A 17,133-nucleotide genomic window follows, 5' to 3' on the forward strand; every position below is an offset into this window, starting at 1 on the left:
TGAGGAACCACTCCTCTCAGCCACACTTAACTTAGTCCCAGTGTAGCATGATACTTCCCCCAGAAGAGTGGCCCAAACCACTGCAAATACCACATCTCCTATCCACGAGTTATGTAAAGCTTCAGTTTAGAGGGTGGTGGAAACAGGTCTCAATTCACAAGCAAACTGGAGCACACTTAGGTAAAAGTGCCACAATTAGGCCAGGGACCAAACACCGCAACAGACAAAGAGAGCCTCTGCAGATGACTGGCCTGAGGATAAAGTGGCTAAGACACAACAATAGAGAAAATTCAGCACACACTGGAGCAGCAGACCCTGGGGAACATGAGACACTACACTACACTATAGGACCTTTCTTCATAAAGCTAGTACCCTCAAGAACAGGAGATATAACTCATTTTCCTAACAAATAGGCAAAGAAACAGAAGAATTTGTCCCAAATGAAAGACAAGGCCAAGGCCATGGCTGGAGATCTAAGTGAAATGGATATAAGTAACATGCCTGGTGGAGAATTTAATGCAATGATCATAAGGATACCAACTGGACTTGAGAGAAGAGTTGAGAACATAAGTGAGACTGTGATGACAAAGATAAGGAATTACAGAGTAAAGAAAGGGTTCAATAAATGAAATAAGAACTGCTTGATGGGGAATGAAGAGCAGGGTACAAGAAACAGAGGAATGAATTAATGACCTAGAAAACAGAGTAATGGAAAGTAATGAAACTGAACAAAAGAGAGGAAAAAGGAGTATGCACAAGGAGACTAAAATCAGAGAACTCATTGACTCCATTAAATTTAATAGCATTTCTATTACAGGGATCCCAGAAGAAGAGAGAGAAAAGGGGGAAGAGAATTTATTTGAAGAAATAACAGCTGAAAACTTCCCTAATCTGCGGAAGGAAACAGATACCAAGATTTAGGAGTCTCAAAGAACCAACACAATCAACAAAAGCAGATCCACAAAAAGACATTTTGTAATTAAAATGGCAGAATAAAAAAATTAAAAAAATAAAAATAAAAAATAAAATGGCAAAATATAGTGGTAAAGGAGAAAATATTTAAAGCAGCAAGATAAAAGAAGAAAATTACATACAAAAGAAACTCCAAAGGCTACTGGTAGATTTTTCAGTTGCTAACCTTCCAAGCCAAAAAGGAGTGGCATGATATATTTAAAGTCCTGAATGAGAAAAGCCTGAAGTCAAGAATATTCTATCCAGCAAGGTTATCATTCAGTATAAAAGGAAAGATAAACAAAAGGAGCTGTGACCACTAAACCAGTCCTAGAAGAAATATTAAAGGGGGTCTGTCTGAGTGGAAAGGAAAGACTACAAATGGCAGTATGAAAGTAGGAAACATAAAAGCAGTAAAATAAATATTTCTGTAAAAAATCAGTAAGAAACTCACAAAATCAAAAGATGTAAAATATGACACCCTATACCTAAAATGTGGGGAGGAAAGGAGTAAAAGAATGGGTTCAAACTTAAAATAACATCAACTTATTATATACTACTACATGCCAAAGATGATATACACAAACAATGGTATCCACAAATGAAAACCACTAATACATATACACAAAGAGGAAAGAAATCGAAATACATCACTAAAGAAGACCAGTAAACCATGAAAGAGAGAAAAACATCACTGGAGAAAAATCTTCAGAAACAAATACAAACCAGGTAATAAAATGTCAATAAATACATATATCAATAATTACTTTGAATGTAAATGGACTAATTGCTCCAATCAAAAGACATACGGTGATAGAATGTATAAAAAAGAGACCCATCTATATGTTATCTATAAGAGGCTCATTTTAGGACAGCCTGGAGGCTCAGCAGTTTAGCGCCGCCTTTAGCCCAGGGCCTGATCCTGAAGACCTGGGATTGAGTCCCACGTGGGGCTCCCTGCATGGAGCTTGCTTCTCCCTCTGCTTGTGTCTCTGCCCCTCTCTCTCTCTCTCTCTCTCTATCTCTGTGTCTCTCATGAATAAATAGATAAAATCTTAAAAAAAAAAAAAGAGGCTCATTTTAGACCTAAAGACATCTGCAAAAAAATAAAAAAATAAAAAAAATAAAGACATCTGCACATTGAAAGTGAGGGGATAAGGAACATTTATCATGTAAATGGATGTCAAAAGAAAGCCAGAGTAGCAAAACTTCTATCAGACAAAAATAGATTTTTAAAACAAAGACTATAAAAAGAGACAAAAAAAGGACACTATATAATAATAAAGGGGAAAATCCCACAAGATTATAAAAATTATAAACATTTATGCACCCAATATGGGGATACCTAAATATATAAAACAATAATAACAAACCCAAGGGAATGAAATGATAATAATACAATGATAGTAGGTTATTTAACACCCCACTTACATAAATGGACAGATCATCTAAACAGAAAATCAGGGATGCCTGGGTTGCTCAGCAGTTGAGTGAGTGTCTACCTTTGGCTCAGGGCGTGATCCCAGTTCAGGGACCGAGTCCGACATAGGGCTCCCTGTGAGTAGCCTGCTTCTCCCTCTGCCTATGTCTCTGCCTCTCTCTGTGTCTTTCACGAATAAATACATAAAATCTTAAAAAAAAAATCAAAAAGCAAACAATGGCTTTGAATTACATAACTGGACTAGATAGACTTAACATATATTTAGAACATTTTATCTTAAAGTAGCAGAATACACATTCTTTTCAAGTACACATGGAACATTCTACAGAACAAATCACATATTAGGTCACAAAACAAGCCTCCAAAAATTCTAAAACATCAAAGTCATACCATACCACAGTGCAAGAAGTTAGAAGTCAATCACAAGAAAAAATCTGGAAAGACTACAAATACATGGAGGTTAAATAACACCCTATTAAACAATGAATAGGTCAACCAGGAATCCAAAGAAGAAATAAAAAAATACACGGAAACAAATGAAAATGAAAACACAATAGTCCAAAGCTTTTGGAACACAGCCAAAACAGTTCTAAGAGGGAAGTTTATAGTAATACATGCTCAAGATAAAGAAAAATATCAAATAAACAACCTAAAATTACACCTAAAGCCCCTAGAAAAAGAGCAGCAAACAAAATCTCAAAACCAGCAGAAGGAAATAATACGGATTAGAGCAGAAATAAATTGTATAGAAACTAAAAAAAAAAAAAAAAAAAAAAAACAGATCAATGAAACCAAGAATTGGGGTTTTTTGTTGTTGTTGTTTTGTTTTTTTTAAGATTTTATTTATTCATGAGAGACACAGAGAGAGGCAGAGACACAGGCAGAGGGAGAAGCAGGCTCCATGCGGGGAGCCCAATGTGGGACTCGATCCCAGGTCTCCAGGTTCTCCTGGGCTGAAGGCGGCGCTAAACCGCTGAGCCATCTGGGCTTCCCCCAAGAGTTGTTTTTTTGAAAAAAAAATCAGTAAAATAGATAAAACTTTAAGCTAGACTTACCAAGAAATCACTCAAAGTCACAAATGAGAGAGGAGAAATAACAAAAAGCATATCAGAAATACAAATAATTATAATAGAACATTATGAAAAAATATATGCCAACCAACTGGACAACCTAGAAGAAATGGATAAATTCGTTGAAATATATAATCTACTAAAGTGGAAACAGAAAGAAATAGAAAATTTGAGTAGCCCTATAACCAGTAAATAAATAGAATCAGCAATCAAGAAAACTCAACAAACAAAAGTCAGGACCAAGTGGCTTCACAAGTGAATTCTGCCAAACATTTAAAGAAGTTAATACAAAAAAGAAAAAAAGAAAGAAAAGACTTAATACATTCTTTTCAAACTCTTCCCCCCCCAAAAAAAAGAAAAGAAAAGAAATGAAGGAAATTCTCCAAATTCATTCTATGAGACCCGCTTACCCTGATACCAAAATGAGATAAGCAAATCACAAAAAAGTACTGCATTCCAGTATTTCTGATGAACTCAGATGCAAAAATCCTCAACAAAATACTAGAAAACAAAATCCAACAACACATTTTTAAAAATCATTCACCACATCAAAAGGGATTTATTCAGGGCTACAAGGGTGATTCAATATTCAGAAACCAATCAATGTGTTACATCACAACAATAGAAGAAAGGATAAGACTCATATGATCATTTCAATAGATGCGGAAAAAGCATTGACAAAGTACAACATCCATTCATAATAAAAATCCTCAACAAAGTAGATTTAGAAGGAACATACCTCAGCATAATAAAGGCCATATATGAAAAACCCACTGCTAGCATCATCCTCAATGCAGAAAAACTGAGAGCTTTTTCTCTACAGTCAGGAATAAGACAGAGATATCCACTCTCACCAAAGTGGGGCACCTGGATATTGTATCAGTTAAGTGCCCAATTATTGGTTTCAGGCTGAGTCATCATCTGAGTGAGGGTTCTGAGATAGAACAATGAGGTAGGCCCCATGGTCAGGGAAGAGACTGCTTTAGACTCTCTCTCTCTCCCTCTGCCCTTCCTGCCCCCTCTAAAATAAATAAATAAATCTTTTAAAAGTATAAAATAAAATAGTACTGGAAGTCTTAGGACATCAATCAGACAGCATGAAGAAATAAAAAGCAGCCAAATGAGCAAGGAAGAAGTAAAAGTTACAATATTTGCAGATGACATGATACTACATATATAAAACCCAATGATTCCACCAAAAACTGCTACAACTGATACACAAACTCAGTAAATCCATAGGATATAAAATCAACATGGAGAAATTTGTTGCATTTCTATACACCAATATCGAAGCAGTAGAAAGAGAAATCAAGGAATTGGTCCTATTTACAATTGCACCAAAACCCAGAAGATAACTAGGAATAAACCTAACCAAAGACATAAAAGTTCTGTACTCTGAAAACTATAGAATGTTTATGAGAGAAATTGAAGATGACACAAAGAAATGGAAAAACATTTCATGCTCATGGAATGGAAGAACAGATATTGTTAAAATGTTTATACTACCCAAAGCCATCTACACATTTAATGCAATTTCTATCAAAATGCCAATATCATGTTCATAAAGCTAGTACAAACAATTCTAAAATGAGTGTGGAACCGCAAAAGACCCTGAATACCCAAAGCAATCTTGAAAAAGAAAATCAAAGCTGGAGGTATCACAATTCCAGACTTCAAGTTATATTACAAAGCTGTAGTTCAAGACAATATAGGACTGGCATAAAAACAGACACATAGAACAGTGGAACAGACTAGAAAACCCAGAATAGACCTATGGTCAACTAACCTCTGACAAAGCAGGAAGGTATATCTAATGGAAAAAGAGTCTTCAACAAATCGTATTGGGAAAACCGGACAGCAACACGCAGAAGAATGAAACTGGGCAACTTTCTTACATGACACACATAAATAAATTCTAAAGGATGAAAGACCTGTATGTGAGATAGGAAACCATCAAAATCCTAGAGAAGAATACAGGCAGTAACCTCTGGTGTTGGCCATAGCAGCTTCTTACCAGACACCTCTCTGGAGGCAAAGAGGAAAAAAGATAAAATGAACCCTTGGGATTTCATCAAGATAAAAAGTTTCTGCACAGCAAAAGAAACAATTATCAAAACTAAAAGAGCTTACAGGATGGGAGAAGATATTTGTAAATGACATATCTGATAAAGGATTAGTGTCCAAAAGAACATATCAAAGTCAATACCCAAAAAACCAAATAATACAGTTAAGAATTGAGCAAAAGACATGCACAGACATTTTTCCAAAGAAGACATCCAGATGGCTAAGAGACACATGAAAAGATGCTCAACATCACTCATCATCAGGAAAATGCAAATCAAAACCATGATGAGATATCACGTCACATCTGTCAGAATGGCTAAAATTAACAACACAGGAAACACAGATGTTGGCAAAGATGTGGAGAAAGGGGAACCCTCTTAAACTGTTGGTTCCAATGCAAACTGGTGTAGTCAGTCTGGAAAACAATATGGAGGCTCCTCAAAAAGTTAAAAAATAAAACTATCTTATGACTCAGCAATTTTACTACCAGGTATTTCCCAAAGGATTAAAAAATACTGATTCAAAGAGGCACATGTACCCTAATGTTTACAGCATCATCAACCATAGCCAAATTATGTGAGGAGCCCAAATATCCACTGGTTAATGAATTAATAAAGAAGATGTAGTATATTTATACAACAGAATATTACCTCAACCATCAAAAATAATGATCTTGCTATTTGCAATGACATGGATGGAGCTAGAGTATGTTATCCTGAGAGAAACAATTCAGTCAGAGAAAGACAAATACCATATGATTTCACTCATATGTGGAATTAAAGAAACAAAACAGATGAATATAGAGGAAGGAGAAAAAATAGAGGGAAGCAAACCATAAGAGACTCTTTAAGTAGAGAACAAACTGAGGGTTGATAAAGGGGCATGGGCTGAACTAATTATGTGTATTAAAGAGGGCACTTCTGTTGAGCACTTGGTGTTACATATAAGTGATGAATCACTAAATTCTACTTCTGCAATAAATATTACATGTTAACTAACTGGAATTTAATTTAAACAAAAATTTGAAAAAAAATCAATGTATAGAAATCCATTGCATTTCTATATACCAATAATGAAGCACCACATAGAAAAATTAAAGAATCAATTCCATTTAAAATTGCACCAAAAAAACATTATCTAGGAATAAGCCTAGCAAAAGAGGTGAAAGACTTTACTATTCTGAAAACTATAAAACACTGATAAAAGAAATTGAATACAAAAAGATGGAAAGATATCCCTACCTCATGGATTAGAACAAATATTGTTAAAATGTCTATACCATCCAAAGCAATCTACACATTTAGCACAATTTCTATCACAATACCAACAGCATTTTTCATGGAGCTAGAATAAACAATCCTAAAATGCTATGGCACCAAATGCTTTGGCTTATAGCCAAAGCAACCTTGAAAAAGAAAATCAAAGCTGGAGGCATCAAAATTCTGGACTTCAACTTATATTATAAAGCTGTAATGATCAAAACAGTATGATACTGGTACAAAAATAGACACATAGATCAACAGAACAGAATAGAAAATCCAAAAAGAAACCTACAATTATATGGTCAATTAATCATCAACACAGCAGGAAAGAATAGCTAATGGGCAAAAGAAAGTCTCATCAACAAATGGTACTGGGGAAACTGGACATCAATATGCAGAAGAATGAAACTGGACCACTTTTTTACACCATACACAAAAATAAGCTTGAAATGGATTGAAGACCTAAATGTGGCACCTGAAAACATAAAAATCCTAGAAGAGAACACAAGTAGTAATTTCTTTTACATCAGGTATAGCAACTTTTTTCTAGATAGGTACCCTGAAGCAAGGGGAACAAAAGCAAGAATAAACTATTGGGACTTCATCAAAATAAAAAAATCTGCACAGAGAAAGAAACAATCAACAAAAGTAAAAGGCAATGTACGGAATGGGAGAAGATAATTTCAAATGAGTTATCAGATAAAGGCTTAGCATCCAAAATATACAAAGAACTTATAACACTCAACAACCAAAGAATGAATAAATAGGCATAAAACATGAACAGGCAGAAAGATGGCCAACAGACACATGACAAGATGCTTATCAGCACATGTCATTAGGGAAATGCAAATCAAATCTACAATGAGATATCACCTCACCCCTGTCAGAATGGCTAAAATCAACAACACAAGAAGCAACAGATTTGGGCGAGAATATGAAGAAAAAGGAGCCTTCGTGCACTTTTGGTGGGAAAGCAAACTGGTGCAGCCATGCTGGAAAACAAAACGGAGGTTCATCAAAAATTTAAAAATAGAATACCCTACAATCCAGTAATCACACTACTGGGTATTTACCCAAAGAATAAAAAAACACTAATTCAAAGGGATCCATGCAACCCGTGTTTATAGTAGCATTATTTACAATAGCAAAATTATGGACAGCCCTGTCCACCGGTTGATGAATGGATAAAGATGTAGCACCTGCATACACACACACACACACACACTCACACACACACACACACACACACACACTTATTCAGTCAGAAAAGAATGAAATCTTGCCATTTTCAATGACATGGATGGAGCTACAGAGTATAATGCTAAGCAAAGTAAGTCAATGAGATTAGACAAATATCATGATTTCACTTATATGTGGAATTTAAGAAACAGAACAAAAGAGAAAAAGAAAGAGATGGAGACAAACCAAGAAACAGACTCTTATTTACAGAGAAGAAACTGATGGTTACCAGGTGAAAGGTGGGTGGGACAATGGGATAAAATAGGTGATGGGGATTAAGAGTGCACTTGTGATGGCCACTGGGTGATTAAAATTTTTAAAAATAGAAAAATGCCATAGAAAATAATCTAATACATACAAAAAATTATAAATAGAATACAAAAAACCTGAAACAATGTTAAGGTCTAGTAATAGTGGATTGATTAAATATAGAAGTGAATGTAGATATTAAAATAGAACAATACGGGGATCCCTGGGTGGCGCAGCGGTTTGGCGCCTGCCTTTGGCCCAGGGCGCGATCCTGGAGACCCGGGATCGAATCCCACATCAGGCTCCCCGTGCATGGAGCCTGCTTCTCCCTCCGCCTGTGTCTCTGCCTCTCTCTCTCTCTCTCTGTGACTATCATAAATAAATAAAAAATTAAAAAAATAAAAAATAAAAAATAAAAAAAAAATAAAATAGAACAATATTTACCAAACTTGTATTAAGAAACACTAGTCCCTGGAATGTAGAATATTTTATAGAAAAATATTTAGAATCTGTAAAACTATATAAAGCTAGGTGTCATAATTCTCAAATATTTTAATATTTTAACATTCATTCTGTTTCTCCACATAGAAGGAGGCAAGAGACATTTACGGAACACATCTAAATTTAATTCAACCCTGGAAACCTATTTTTATAGATAATTTATTAAAATCACACAGAATAATGGTTAACAGAAAAATGTATGATAAATACTGTTGAAGAACATTTAATGTTGTGGCAAATATTCAAAATATAGAACTAATTTAAATGTATGTCATAAAACATATACAGATTATATAAAAAGCTATAGGAGAGTGTGTGTATGTGTGTGTGAAATATATATGTCAAAAAATTAATAATCTTGGTTTGAGAAATGAGAAGTAAATATTTCTTTCTCATGTTTAATTGAAAATATTCTGGGGATCCCTGGATGGCTCAGCGGTTTAGCGCTGCCTTCAGCCCAGGGCGTGATCCTGGAGACCCGGGATCAAGTCCCATGTCGGGCTCCCTGCATGGAGCCTGCTTCTCCCTCTGTCTGTGTCCCTCCATCCCTCTCTCTCTCTCTCTCTCTCTCTGTCTCTCATGAATAAATAAATCTTTTAAAAAATATTCTATAATGTAAATAAAGTACTTACTTGATTCAAAATATTTCCTTCATGTTACCAAATGTTGGTATTTGTATCTTTCTCCCCTATGGTTCTTTATTCTTCCATCCCTATGTTGTTGGCAGTTTTTTAAAGAGACTCTACATCCTATAATCCATCACTTAGTATTATTTTGGACCCAAACTGAAAAAAAAATTTGTCAGTGTTTCTTCCTTCATAACGTCCTCTTCTTTGTTTCTACAGTGGAATTCTGCACATCTGGTAAATTTCCTCTCCCAGCTTCCACATATGTAGTCTCACCTCTGCTCCACTTTTTTGTGTTTCCATAACATGCGTCCAGACACCTCTGCCAAAATCATCTCTCAAATGCACTGCCTTGCCCACATCGCTTCCTTCTGTAAAATCCTTCAAAGACAGTATTTCTTTGCATATGAAATTCAAATTATTCATATATATTTTCAAACAGCTTTTATCTGCACATAAATATCCATGAGGTCTCTCATCTATCTCCTCCTGCATACTGACCTTTGGTTAGTAAATAAAATAACCACATTCATGTCAACATTATTTAAGCATGTTTTTATATGCTTCTTTTCTTGTCACTAAAGTATTTCTTCAACTTTTATGTTTCCTGAATGTTTACATAAAGAAGGAGGAAATTATTCTAACATTTATTATCTATTATACACAGAATGCCAAACAAGTTGACTTAATCTATATCATCTTCTAAAAATGTAATTGGAAATTAAGTAATTCTAAGTCAAAGTACAATGATTTTTATGAACTAAGAATTTAGAATGTTCTGCTAAATTCTAAGTTGTACTATTTTCTTCCTTCCTCCATACTCTTTGACTATGTTTTAGTGCCAGCATGGTTTTTTTTTGTTTTTGTTTTTGTTTCTTTTTTTGTTTTGTTTTGTTTTTTTTCTAATTTGTGTCCCTGGTAAGTGGGCTAAAGAGTAGGGAGCAATGTTTCTTTTTGTTTCCAAAATGAGTCCACTAAGGTTTTTTATTGTTTCTAACACCCAACCTCTGTAGAGAATTAATTTTGTCCTTGCTTCCTAGATAGTTAAATTTCTCTTACCAATCCTGACAGAGGGTTATAAACTTCGTTATTTTACTAAGTAAAAGAAAGTAACATCAGTGAAAAAAACAAAAGGTATACCATCTACAATCAGCATCATATAAAAACAGAAAGATATTTTAGTATCAAAAAGGTAGAGTTACGGGTTTAATTCCCTAAAAAGGAGCCTGTCATTCCCTAAAAGGGCAATTGGCTATCATACATGGACATATCCAAGAATCAAAAGAAAGGAAAAAAATTATGATACATGTACCTAAGTACATATACATGGGCAATAAAACCATAATCTAACATTTTATCATATTATATCATATTTCATTGCTTTCGTGATATGTTGTTGGGTTTGATGATCTCTATTTTATAACACATACATAGAATAACTTTAATCCCATTAGTTCTAGGATTTTATTAGTCATCGAAAACCTAGTCAATACTGATATACTAATTTGCTTAGGCTGCCATAACAAACAGACTGGAATGCTTAAACAACAGAAATGTATTTTCTCACAGTTGTGGAGGTTAGAAGTCTGAGATTAAAGTGTCATCAGGGTTGGTTTCTCCTGAGGCCTCTCTCCTTGGCCTGTAGATGACTTCCTTGTCACTGTGTCTTTGCATGGTCTTTCTTCTGTGTAAATGCATCCCTGGCATCTCTTTGTGTCCAAATTCCTCTTCCTAAAGGACACATGCCAGACTGAATTTAAGCCCACCCTAATGGCCTCATTTTAACATAGTTACCCCTTTAAGGGCCATCTCCAAATACAGTTAATTATATTCTGAGACACTGGTGCTAGCTTTTCAACACACGAATTTTGGGGAGATACAATTCAACCCATATCAACTAGCAATACCACTAAAAATAGAATATCAACCCAACTAAAATTTATACTTACATTTGTACTTTCTCTCAAATTAAGAGATAATTTAGTCCAACTGATATTAAGATAGAAAAATCTAGAGCCTTGTACATGTTAGGTATGAACTCTCCGAGGGAAAGAATGTTTAGTTTTTCCAGGAAATATATTTTTAGTCATTTAATAATAATTACCCATTCTTCTGATATTGAGAAATTAATATGTTTTTCTAATTTTTTCTTTTTTTTTTTAAAGATAGTGTTAGCCACTTAATTTAGTGGTTTTCAAACTCTAGCAATGGCATTCAGGTGACACTGAGATCAGCAGGATGTTTTTTCCCTTCAGATTCCTCTTACAACATGAATCTGTGGTCTATGTATACAATGGAATATTACTCAGCCATTAGAAATGACAAATACCCACCATTTGCTTTGACATGGATGGACCTGGAGGGCATTATACTGAATGAATTTAAGTCAATTGGAAAAGGACAAACATTATATCGTCTCATTCATTTGAGGAATATAAAAATTAGTGAAAGGGAATAAAGGGAAAGGAGAGAAAATGAGTGAAAATATCAGTGAAGGTGACAAAACACGAGAGACACCTAACTCTGGGAAATGAACAAGGGGTAGTGTAAGGGGGGGTGGGCAGGGGGCGCTGGGGTGACTGGGTGATGGGCACTGAGGGGGGCACTTGGTGGGATGAGCACTGGGTGTTATGCTATATGTTGGCAAATTGAACTCCAATAAAAAAATAAATAAATAAAATGGAAAACCTGGGGTGCCTGGGTGGTTCGGTCAGTGAAGTGGCTGCCTTTGGCTCAGGTCATGATCACACGGTTCTGGGATAGAGCCCTCACATCTGGCTCCCTGCTCAGTGGAGAGTCTGCTCCTCCCTCTCTCTCTGACACTCCTCCCCAGCTCGTGTTCTCTCTCTAATGAATAAATAATCTTTAATAAAATAAAATGGGAAACTTGAAGGCTGTCCAGCATGGTGTGAAATGGAAAATTTTTAAAAATGTTCTTGTATTCTTGGTTGGGAAGTGAACTTCATCTTCAAGCATTGAATTAAAAATCTTCTGACACCATTACAACTCCCATTTGTTTAAACATAGACATAATATATAACCAAGATTTTATTTCAAAGTGAAATTTTCACTTTTTTCTACACTTTTGTTCCAAAAAGCGCATATATGGGCTTTTTTTTTTTATTTTGTGTCATATTTCATTCACTTTGTTAAGTAGATATAGGTCAGACTTTTGGGTTGTAAGCAACAGACAGGAACTCTGAGTAATTTCAACAGAAAAGTTATTCAGTTAGGTCACAGAACTGAGGATGAAAAACCTGGCTCATAAATAGGACAGTTGTTGTTCCTGGTATTATGCAGCCAGTTTCCTGCAGGTGTGGGCTCTATTGAGAGTCCTGCTGATACCAAAAGTGTCCCTCGTACCACCAAATCTGCAATGATCTTACCCTGTCCATTGACCCAACTTGGAACATGTTCAATATCCAAGGTTCCTAGAAAAATTCTTGGAAAAGTGTTCCCAAAAGTGTCTTATTGGTGGAAGTACAGATATGTATTTGCATCTGAACTAAAGTATATAGTCTATTCATTTCCATGGTGGAGGTAGGTACTGGAAATCACCCTTTAAAAGACAACCCACATGGCAGATGAGTAATTCCACACAAGGAAAGCACTCTATGGACTCAGAGATAGAGAAGCACTATATTTGTCACATCACCTAATAAGTTCTCATGTGGGCCTGGAGAACATGGAAGGAAAATCCTTTATGTGTGTTAAGTTCAATCAATTTCAAACCAAAATTTGGAGAAAACTCCAAATCTTAATTTACAGATTTAAAAAACGGTTAAGTGTTATTAGGCATTTAAAAGTAGCAATAGCTTCTTTGGTAACAGGAGTTTTTCCTTAAACAGTAAGTAGAATCTAGATACAGAATAGTATATTCATAGAAAGAAAAGCCTCATGATATTGTCTTATTTGAGCAAAAATTTCAACAAATCCTAATATTTATGTCTAGCTTCATTGCTAAACTCCGTTCTCTCATAAATGTATTCAGCTGTAGAAGTGTCACAGATGAAGTAGCTTGAAGATCTTGTCATCCTAAATACATAGAGGCTAAAGAACACCTTCAAATTTTGCTTCAAACTGTGCTACGTAAAGGCTGCTTAATAATAATCAACAAAGAGGATGTTTACTTAAATAACTAACATTTTACTCAATTAATTCCCTGGGTTATCTAGTAGTCATTCTTCAGAAATTCTAAACTGAAGAAATATCCAAGAAAACATAATGCATAACAAATTATCCACCCACCAGAATTTAAAAGTGTTATAATTCGGTCATACTTGTTTTTTTTCTGTTTTTATACAATCACTAACATGTATTTAGGTAATTCTGAAGTCCCTTTCCCTATGTCTAGTCACTTTTTCTTCACTTGAAATAAACATTACCATGAACTTAGCATGTATACTTGCAATCTTTTTAACACACATATACATATATATGTATTACTGAAGAGCATGTAGTATTGTTTTTATAAATGTATCATAATTTTTATATAATCTTATAATTTTATAATTCCTTTATCATTATGTTTTGAGATTTATTTTTGATATGTTAATTTTAGTTCATTTATTTAAACCAATATGCTGTACCCCCTCTTATAAATGTTTTATCTGTCCCCTACTGATGGACATTTTGTTTGTAACCATTCTTTTTGTTTTCACCAGTAATGCTGCTATAAACATTTTTGTATATATCTTTTTGTGCACATGTCCTACAGTTTTTCTAGAAATGTACATTCTGGTTTACAAAGTTATGAGACACTTTTTATTGTGCTAGATGACTGAAAATTTTTTTCATCTTGTATTATTTTTAAATTAATTTTTACTGATCCTTACAATTTCTAGACATACCTTCCTCTTTTTGCTTTTATATCACAGAGGTAGATTTTTCTAGTAAGATAAAATGAGTAATAACATAAAATGATTTGTCTCAGGATTACAGTTTTGGGTAATTATTTAACTTGCCAATGTGTTCATTTTTCCTTGCAAAGTAATTTTGTTCTATGACTGGAGTCCCTTTTCAAAGTCAGGGGAAAATGCTTACTCATGAAAATTAAAGACAGATTTTCTTTTGGAAAAAGTATCTCCAAATTTACCAGCACAAATTGGCAGAGCCAAGTGTATTTATATAAAGTTTTGGGAAAACAAAACCTAATTAAAATTACTAAAATTAGACAAATAAAAAAATCCCTTAGTCAAGAGTTTAAAAAAAAACACACATACTGAGTTTTGAAGATTTTAATAGGATAAAGTGTTTGATCATACAAAAAAAAAGCAACCTCATTATATTTGAAGAGAATTTTTCACAATGGCTGTTACATAGATATATATTTATGAATTTCCTTTTCATCTATTCAAGTAAAAACTTTCTATTTTATCCTACTATTTCCATCTGTTTGATCAAGAACTGAGGAAAAGTAGCAATTTGGATTTGCCACTGTTTCTGTTGGATTCTGAAAATAAAACATAAGCTACTCCATAACATGGGTGACTTGCCATGGTGAGTTTGATTTATCTAGTAAAAGATAATGGGGCACTCTTTGTTATTGGGTCTGTGCCATCAGTTAGGATTTATTTTCCATCTTTTCTTGTTTCTCAATATATTATTTTCTAAATATGCAGTTTATAAAAGCAGAGGGGTAAGTTAATTCCAACATCTCTCTTCACAACTTCGGCTGACTTTGAAAGTTAAAGTGGAGAAGTCGGTTTAAGAGAGAGAGAGAGTGTGTGTGTGTGTGTGTGTTAAGGAAGGTGCTCTTCTTCTCTCACTGCTCCCATTCTGAAAAAGAGGAAATGCCCCCTTACAGTGCAAAGATCCTATCTGGTTACCAGCCAAATATATTCTGCACTCTCAGACAAGGGGAATATTTGAGGTCTAGAGGTAGACAATCTCTGGGGAGAGTGAAGTGGTTTTGTTAATGTAAAGAAAAATAAATTTGCTTGAATATTTGCATGTTTCCACTTATGTAGTGTATTGACTTTCAGCTCTGCACAGAATTTGGGCAATTCAGTGAATGTGAAGTTCCTGAGAGTTGAGTTTTCTGGAGATTAAAATGGGATTTCTTCTGATTTACTACTTCTTTCAATGCTAATATTAATGCACAGTCTGATTATCTGTTGTTTATAGTAGTTGGATGGATGACTGTTTTAATGGGCCAGTTGACCTATGTCATTTTACAAGACATTTTTAACTAATATGTTATGATTCTATCAATTTGGCTCAGTAGTTGGCAAAAGCATCAAAGGAGGAACAGGTTCTGAAACACAAAAGCTGGGTAGAATTTTTATGTGTGATGACATATGTGAAAGATAAGTCAGTCAGAGAGCTAACCTGAACAAATGTATAATGGTGATGATCATCCTGATATATGAAATTGCTCTAGGCCAAAGAACTGATTTGCAGCAATATTGAGATTAGAAACTAGATTTCCCCACTTCTGAGTGATCATTCTAACTTTATCAGCAGAATGAGAGAAAGTTATAGTTAACTTTCATAAATAACAATATATAAGACATATACTGTACATAGAGAAAATATATAGAAAATATAAAATGGGAGCAAGAGAGCTTTTTAAAGAATAAATAAGATTATAAATAAAATATAATAGAAGCATGTGATTTTTATGTTGACGTTTTAAAAATTAAATAAATAACCAAGTATTTATCACCAAACTCTGTTATCTATCCAATCAATATGGACAAACTCACGTTTATTAATTCAATTGGGGATATAAATGCTTCATGAAACTGTCACTATGTTTAAGATCCTCGTTATCACTACAAAAAACATATCCACAATTCAACATAACAATTTGTCTACGGGTTAAATGTAAATATCTCAGCCAAATTATGATTTCAGGCAGTAGCAAATTAACGATTATATTTAACCTGGCAAAATCAGAAACAAAGATTTACAGACACACACACACACACACACACACACACACACACACTTACTGAAAAAGCTAAGCTTTCACCTCCAGGGGAAGTCTGGTGTTAATGTACTTTACATCCTTCTAACTGCGATCTAGCTGGGGCCCACTTGCGTTAAGTAAACCAACCACCTCTTTTCAGCCAAAATTGAGCATAACATTCATTCAATTTCATGGTGCTTCGACGTGTACCTTTTAGAAATGATGAAGTAAGGGAAACTAACCCCAAATCAACTACTGAAGCCCATTAAAGTGGGCTTATTTGCATACTTTGGCTTTACATGGATAACATGCTCCAGAGAGCTGTATGAACTTCTGGGCTGAATGAGATACAGGGTTGCGGCTGATGTTTTCTTGTACAGACCATTCAGAACTCACATGCTAGCTAAAGTGTTGTTGATGGGTCTGTCATAAATCAGCACTTCTTGGTTATTTGAGCACACAAAGAGGTTCAGAAGTATTGAATCTGGAAACTTCAAGGAGTTCAAGGCCAATATAAGTGTGCCATTTAGAAAAATGAATCTATGTAGGCTTTGGTTATTGATATTTAATTAGTGCTCTTGAGATTTCACTCCTCCACCACATGATCCACCTTTCTGATATAAAAGTAGGAGACTTTATAAAATAAATATTGATGGTTTATTCAGTGTAGGATTTCAGCTTGTGAGGGCTAACAGAGAGCCAAACAACCCAGAAGAAGTGGATTTTGGCACAGAAGAACATGGGAAAAAAGGTCTGTTGAGTGATTGACAGGTCAGATTCTAAGAGGAAAAAAAAATCACTCCAACTCCAACACAGA

The 17,133-nt window shown here is 34.6% G+C and overlaps 1 pseudogene; it reads left to right on the forward strand.

Moving 5' to 3' along the window:
- Positions 1-461: 461 nt before the first annotated feature.
- The window catches only part of LOC121498609, a 36,640-nt pseudogene continuing 19,968 nt past the window's right edge, over positions 462-17,133 (forward strand).

This window comes from Vulpes lagopus, chromosome 9 (genome assembly GCF_018345385.1).
Source record: "Vulpes lagopus strain Blue_001 chromosome 9, ASM1834538v1, whole genome shotgun sequence".
Taxonomy (NCBI): domain Eukaryota; kingdom Metazoa; phylum Chordata; class Mammalia; order Carnivora; family Canidae; genus Vulpes; species Vulpes lagopus.